Source organism: Clytia hemisphaerica, unplaced genomic scaffold, assembly GCF_902728285.1.
Source record: "Clytia hemisphaerica strain Z4C2 unplaced genomic scaffold, Clytia hemisphaerica genome assembly, whole genome shotgun sequence".
Lineage (NCBI taxonomy): Eukaryota > Metazoa > Cnidaria > Hydrozoa > Leptothecata > Clytiidae > Clytia > Clytia hemisphaerica.
Genome location: NW_027103300.1, coordinates 345,347 through 352,992, shown reverse-complemented (window position 1 = coordinate 352,992; position 7,646 = coordinate 345,347).

Genomic DNA, 7,646 nt, shown 5'->3' with positions numbered 1-7,646 from the left:
ACATAGATACATGATGCGTAGATACATAGATACATATATGGGGATGCATAATACAGATTACATGGATGCGTAGATATAGATACATAGATACATAGAACGTGGATAGTAGATATGTAGATATATAGAACATGATAGTAGATGATATATAGATACATAGATACATAGATACATGGATTGATAGAGACATAGATACATAGAACACGTAGATACATAGATACGTATATGTAGATACATAGATAATATGGATATGTAAGTACATAGATACATAGATACATGGATATAGATACTAGATATATATATAGATACATAGGTACATAGATAATGGATGCGTAGATATATAGAACATGATAAGTACATGGATGCGTAATACATATCATAGATACATGGATGCGTAGATATGTAGATACATAGATACGTAGATAGATACATGGATACATGGATACATATATCATTGTGCGTAGATATGTAATACATAGATAACAACATGGATGCGTATGTAGATACATAGATACATAGATACATGGATGCGTAGATATGTAGATACATAGATACATGGATGATATGTAGATACATAGAGATGGATAGATACATAGATATATGGATAGATACATAGATACATGGATATGTAGATATATAGATACATAGATATATAGATACATGGATATGTAGATATATAGATACATAGGTACATAGATACATGGATGCGTAGATACATAGATACATTGATACATGGATATGTAGATACATAGATACGTGGATAATACAGAGACATGGATACATAGATACATGGATCGATACATATAATGATACAGATACATAGATACATAGATACATGGATGCGTAGATCTGTAGATACATAGATACATAGATACATGGATATGTAGATATATGGATACATAGATACATGGATGCGTAGATATGTAGATACATAGATACATAGATACATAGATATATAGATAGATTATACATGGATATGTAGATATATAGATACATAGATATATAGATCCACATTATGTAGATATATAGATACATAGGTACATAGATACATGGATGCGTAGATACATAGATACATTGATACATGGATGCGTAGATATGTAGATACATTGATACATGGATGCATAGATACATAGATACATGGATACATGGATGCGTAGATACATAGATACATGGATACATGGATGTGTAGATATGTAGATACATAGATACATGGATGCGTAGATATGTAGATATATAGATACATGGATACATGGATGCGTAGATATATAGATACATAGATACATGGATGTGTAGATACATAGATACATAGATACATGGATGCATAGATGTCTAAAATGGCTACTTTTCGTTAGAACGAGGCAAACTATTCTCACGGCAGCCGAAATAAGTGACGCAATCAGCTCGTGCCGATATTTTGCCGCTGTCAAAAATCTGAAGTCGCGCTGAAGATCGGCAATTTAGCCGGCAGATTGCCGGTCTATTATTGAGCGGTAATTTGCCGGTAATTTGTCGGTGATGATTTAAACCAGATCGGCAAGATCGGTAAATTATACGCCAATTTGCCGGCAATAATGTTACCGCTTCGTTGCCGGTAACAATTTCGTGTCTTTGATATCGCTTGGAGGGTCACAATTTAGAGTTATTGGCTGAAATTTTGTACAGTAACTCACTTTCAGATGCAGATCATAATTCAGTAAGTGTTTTTCCCAAACTGAGGCTATTTCAAGATGGTGCCTGGCAGGGTGGCGACGATAAGCCCTTTCAACCGTTTTGGACTGAAATGGCTTAATTTTCATAGATAAATGTACTGAAATGTCCTTATATTTTATATTTTTTTAATCATTATGATATTCTGAAATTGTGTACAAAATTTGAGTTTTTTAGGTAAATTTTACCAGGAGAAACAGGCAAAAGAAAATTGCAAAATCAGACAAAACCCAGATACAAGCTGCAACATGGAGAATGCTCAAAATGCCTTGCGACAACTTTTTCAAAACAGTAGATTTGAGCCCGGTTTGAACCACCAAAGTTATTTGTCAGTGATTCTGAGCCCGGCATGTGCTACCAAGCCGCTGCAAAAATTTGAAATTACAAACGCCTACCCTTACCATGAGATCGGGTAACTTGCATCGCGGAGGCTAACATGCATAGCCCTCAAATGACTGACCAATTAAAGCAGCAAAATTTAAAAACAAATGTATATACTACACAGCTTCGCTCGCAGCTCTACTCTACCATTTTAGTTTTGATTTAACTTTGTATTTTAAGGACCAGACAGGTCATTCATTGGAGGGCTATGCATGTTAGCCTCCACTGATGCAAGTTACCAGACTTCACGGCATATTGAACAAAAAATTTACAGTGGAAAATTCAAATTTATCGCTGTCCTCACTTACTAAAATAATAAATCTGAACTTGCGTTTTCTCTCGTGACCGTTGAAAGAATTGGTTTTGTTTTCAACTGTCGAACTTTGTTGAATGGAATTATTGTCGAATTTGTCAAACATTTCTTGTTGTCAAACTTTGTTGAACAGAGTTTTGGTCGAATTTGTTGAACATTTCCTGTTTTCAAAGTTTGTCGAACTTAATCGAATACTCACAATTTTAGTGCAGCAACCTTTGAAAAGTTTGATTATTAATTATGTCTGGTATAAGAGAACATACCTGTAATAATCTGGTTGGTGTTTGAACCTTCATTTTGAACAATAATGAGAAAACATCGATGAAAAAATCAAGCAAAATCAGTGTAAAAAATACAACTTTCAAAATAGTCTTTTAAAGCTTTTAGGTCAATATATAAGTATGAGCATCCACTTCTGTGGGTGCAAGTCAGAGCTACACTTAACTAATTGAAAAACATTTGAAACAGTAAACTTTCCTTTATAAGTCTCAAGATCCATAAAGAAATCAAAACATTGACCGACAACCAAAACGTGGATCTCAGGCGCCGTCTTGGATTCGATTCGGAGCATATAAACCCACGGCCGCAGTAGAATCGATATTCTTTACATCATGCAGCCTAAGACGACCCGAGCAAATCGATTAAATTTTATGCGAATGCCCCCGATTGAATCACACAAGAAAAGCAACCAGGCACGGACAGGAATGAGAGAGGACAGAAAAACAGAACACGGCACGGACTGCGGACAGACAGGACAGACGGAAAGTTCCTCTTGAAAGGCCCATTTGCTAGCGCTGGGCCAATAAGTTGTGTACATGTATTTTAATCAGATTGAACTGATTTTCTAAGATTAAAATAACTTACATTTTTGTGGTTAACAAGAAACGTCTTGATATTTCCGCGAGAAAGACTAAAAGAGGTTGATGGTGGCTACGAGCAATAGCTTTCAGCTATTCTCTTAGCCTGGATTCCTCGATGCGAGCGAGATCGGGCTATACTCCAATATTAGATCGTTTGTTTCTATTTTATGAAATAAAANACGTGAATGGAACAATTTTTCGATGACCGCCTATCACAGGTGTTTGCCGTAAGCAAAAGTTGGTAATGCAAAGTCTCACAAAATCGCATTTAGCAAACGCAAAAAACAAACTCCATAATGGCGGCATGATGCGGGAGAGCAATCAGAATACCAAAATAAACAAATTTCAAAGGCTCATTGTAAGTGATTGAGTGAAGCTATCATCAAAAAATAAAAAGAAAACAAACCTTTAACCTTTCAATAATCCAAATAAACAAAATATTTAAAATTAATTGATGTTTAAGTTTGAAAACGAGCACCATTTCCACCATACACTTTTAGAGCAAAAAGCAGCATTTCGCTGAAATCTGCTGCTCTTCCCGGGCAAATAATTTCTCAGAATGTCAGAGAGTCTGGTGCTGAATATATAGTTTAGTGGGTCAAGCTTGTTTTAGTTCTCTATCTTTAGATAAAGCCTGAAAACCTCATCTGAGACGGGGGTCATAAACGATCTTTGTCTATTTTGAAGTCGTACAATCTTTTACTTCTCAAAACAATTTAGATTCAGGTTTTATATATAACAAGAAGCCCAAGGGCATGAAGGCCCAGCATTAAAAGTTTTGTTTCTAAATAAGACTGATAAAGTTTGCTTACTCATCAATTTTAATTTACAAGCTTTTTTATATTGAATTGGCACGAATGTGGAGCAAGATTGGTCAGAAAGAGGAAGAGAAAAACATTTTTTTGCTTATATTAGCACGATATAACAAACTGATATGAAACATGTGTCTGACATGAAACGGGAACACTTATTTATGTAAAAATAAAACTTTTGAAAAATCTTTAACAAACATGATTGTGTTAAACAACTAAAGGGAGCAAAAACAAATGATAAAAAGTAAAATTAAAAAGAAACCAGCATCGAAAAATTTTTCCTGCAACCACAGCGGCTGCAGCCTCAGCAGCACTCAAAAATGCAAAAATTTTATATAAAAATGTCCATAAAAACTGAACAATTTGGAGTTATTGGCTGAAATTTTGTACAGTGACTCACTTTCAGATGCAGATCATAATTCAGTAAGTGTTTTTCCCAAAATGAGGCTATTTCAAGATGGTGTCTGACAGGGTGGCGCCAATAAGCCCTTTTGACCGTTTTGGACTGAAATAGACAGGAGAACCGTCGTGTGTTTTTTTATAATTTGATGTACACAAGACGGGTTCGAGCTGTGAGTCCAATATTGGACTCACATTTTTTACAGTGGGAAATTCGAATTTAGCGCTGTCCTCACTTACTAAAATAAAAACCAAATTTCGAAAGTTGCGCTTTCTCTAAGAAAGTGTGACCAGTAAAAGAATAACAAAATTTGATTGGCTATGTTTTCAACCGTTATTAGGATCTGAGAAATTCAAACTCTCAACCCATACCATGCTATACATTTCGACATCAGTTTATCAAAGAAGAAATCATAGCATGGATTCCCAGGCTAGGACTGAAATGGCTTAATTTTCATAGATAAATGTATCTAAAATGTCCTTATTGTCTATTTTTTTTAATCATTATGATATGCTGAAATTGTGTACAAAATTTGAGCTTTTTAGTTCAATTTTACCAGGAGAAACAGTCAAAAGAAACTTGCAAAATCAGACAAAACCGCGATACAAGTTGCAACATGGAGAATGCTCAAAATGCCTTGCGACAACTTTTTGTTTTGATTTCACTTTGTATTTAAGGACCTGACAGGTCATTCATTTGAGGGCTATGCATGTTAGCCTCCACTGATGCAAGTTACCCGACTTCACGGCATATTGTACACAAAATTTACAGTGGGAAATTTGAATTTATCGCTGTCCTCACTTACTAAAATAAAAACCCTATTTTGGAACTTGCGTTTTCTCTTTTAAAGAGTGTGACCGTAGAAAAAATTTGTTTTGTTTAAAACTTTGTTGAACGGAATTTTTGTCGAATTTGTCAAACATTTCTTGTTGTCAAACTTTGTTGAACAGAGTTTTGGTCGAATTTGTCAAACATTTCCTGTTGTCAAAGTTTAAGTGGAACTTAATCGAATACTCACAATTTTAGTGCAGCAACCTTTGAAAATTTTGATTAATTATGTCGTCTGGTATGTACTGAAACTAAAATAACTGAGCATGATCGAGACTACTTTAGAAAAGCTCATTTCAAATATAAAATTTCACCATAATTTTATGCAGAAAAAGTATCAAAATGTCCAACAATACAAATAGAGGCTAGTCTAGTCAACATCTTGCTGTTTGAATAAATTTTCTTGTCGAATATAAATGCCTGAACACACATTTTTTCTTCGCACGCGTTAAGTTATAATTATTCTGATAAAATGTCTGATTCCTCTTAATCATCAAGGAGATAGCAAGAGAGTAATAAACATTACATAAGAGAACATACCTGTAATAATCTGGTTGGTGTTTGAACCTTCATTTTGAACAATAATGAGAAAACATCGATGAAAACCCTCAAGCAAAATCAGTGTAAAAAATGCAACTTTCAAAATAGTCTTTTAAAGCTTTTAGGTCAATAAGTATGAGCATCCACTTCAATGGGTGCAAGTCAGAGCTACACTTAACTAATTGAAAAAAATTTGAAACAGTAAACTTTCCTTTATAAGTCTCAAGATCAATAAAGAAATCAGAACATTGACCGACAACCAAAACGTGATTCTCAGGCGCCATCTTGGATTCCGTTCGGAGGAAATAAACCCACGGCCGCAGTAGAATCGATATTCTTTACAGCACGCAGCCTAAGACGACCCGATCAAATCGATTAAATTTTATGCGAATGTCCCCGATTGAATCGCACCAAAAGAGCAACCATGGCACGGACAGGAGTGAGAGAGGACATAAAAACAGAACACGGCACGGACTGCGGACAGACAGGACAGGACAGACACACGGAAAGTTCCTCTTGAAAGGCCCCTTCGCTAGCGCTGGGCCAATAACAAAGATATTTAACCAAAATATGTTTCATTAAAGCTATTTTTATTTATTACACTTTCGTTTTCAAAATCTGTTGAACATGGATTTTGGCTTGTGACGATTACCTCTTGTAACATCTGTGCTATATGATGGTGAGTGTACCGTACTGAAATTTTCTCAAAAATAGTTCACTAAAGTTTCTTTCAATCTTTGATAATAATTTCCCAAATAGTGCCTGGTAAGTTTCAACAAGAACACAGGTTAAACATAAAGATTAATAAAACCAAGTCTTATAAAAGTACACAAAGAAAAAAATATTTGTACTTACTGTCGAAGTACCATAACACAGGATCTTTAAGCATTCTTGTTGGGAGTAGAGTATGTTGAATGACGATTGTCGAATAAATTTAGTTACAGTGGAATTTCGTTGCCAATTCAACCACCAACAATAATCACTTTTGTCCATATTCAATCATTATTCATTATTGGGGACAAACTGTTTGGGTCAAAAAATGAATCAATCTCCTGAATGTCTAAGACAGGAGACAGATTGTAATTTGACTGTCAGCAAATTCACTGATTGGTATTATATCTTCTTTAATCCGAAAGTCAAAAGTAAATGCGTATAAGTATTTTGACTGCAGGAGGAGAGAGCTTGAATTTAAAAACACTTCCAGAAAATTCTCCATTCCATTTCCTGCATGTTGACCAAGTGGGCAAAATATTACAAGCGGAATAGAATCTACTGTCGAAAGCTGAGTAAAATGCCCGCGGCGCCTGCCATTATAAAGACAAAGTTTTTAGGCTAGCAACTGCCGTCCCGGAAAAAAAACCGAACATCTACGGAAGAGACTAACTACGGGTAGGCTTGCGCGACAACAACAACAACAACAACAACAAAACAATTCGCAAAAATTCGAGATTCCAGTCCAATATCTATGCGTGAAACTATGAGTGCCTCCTCGTCGCTGCGCTCCTGCGGGGGCAATAAGAAACTTTTTTCACTAGAGGATGAGCAGAAGCCTAATTCTCTTATTCCATTTGAAGCATAAAAATATATTTACGATATGATATGTACTCCCGTGGTTGATGAAAACTTATTCGAATCCCCCTTAAAAATAAAGTTAGAGAGCATCAACAATACCATCTTTATCATCCTAAGGGCTTTTGATGTGCAAGCTAAACCGGTGTTTGCGACGACGGGAACCGTCTATTCTTCGTCACGGCATGACGTCAGAACTGGGGTACAACAGAACACTTACCAAAGATTAATTATGTGTT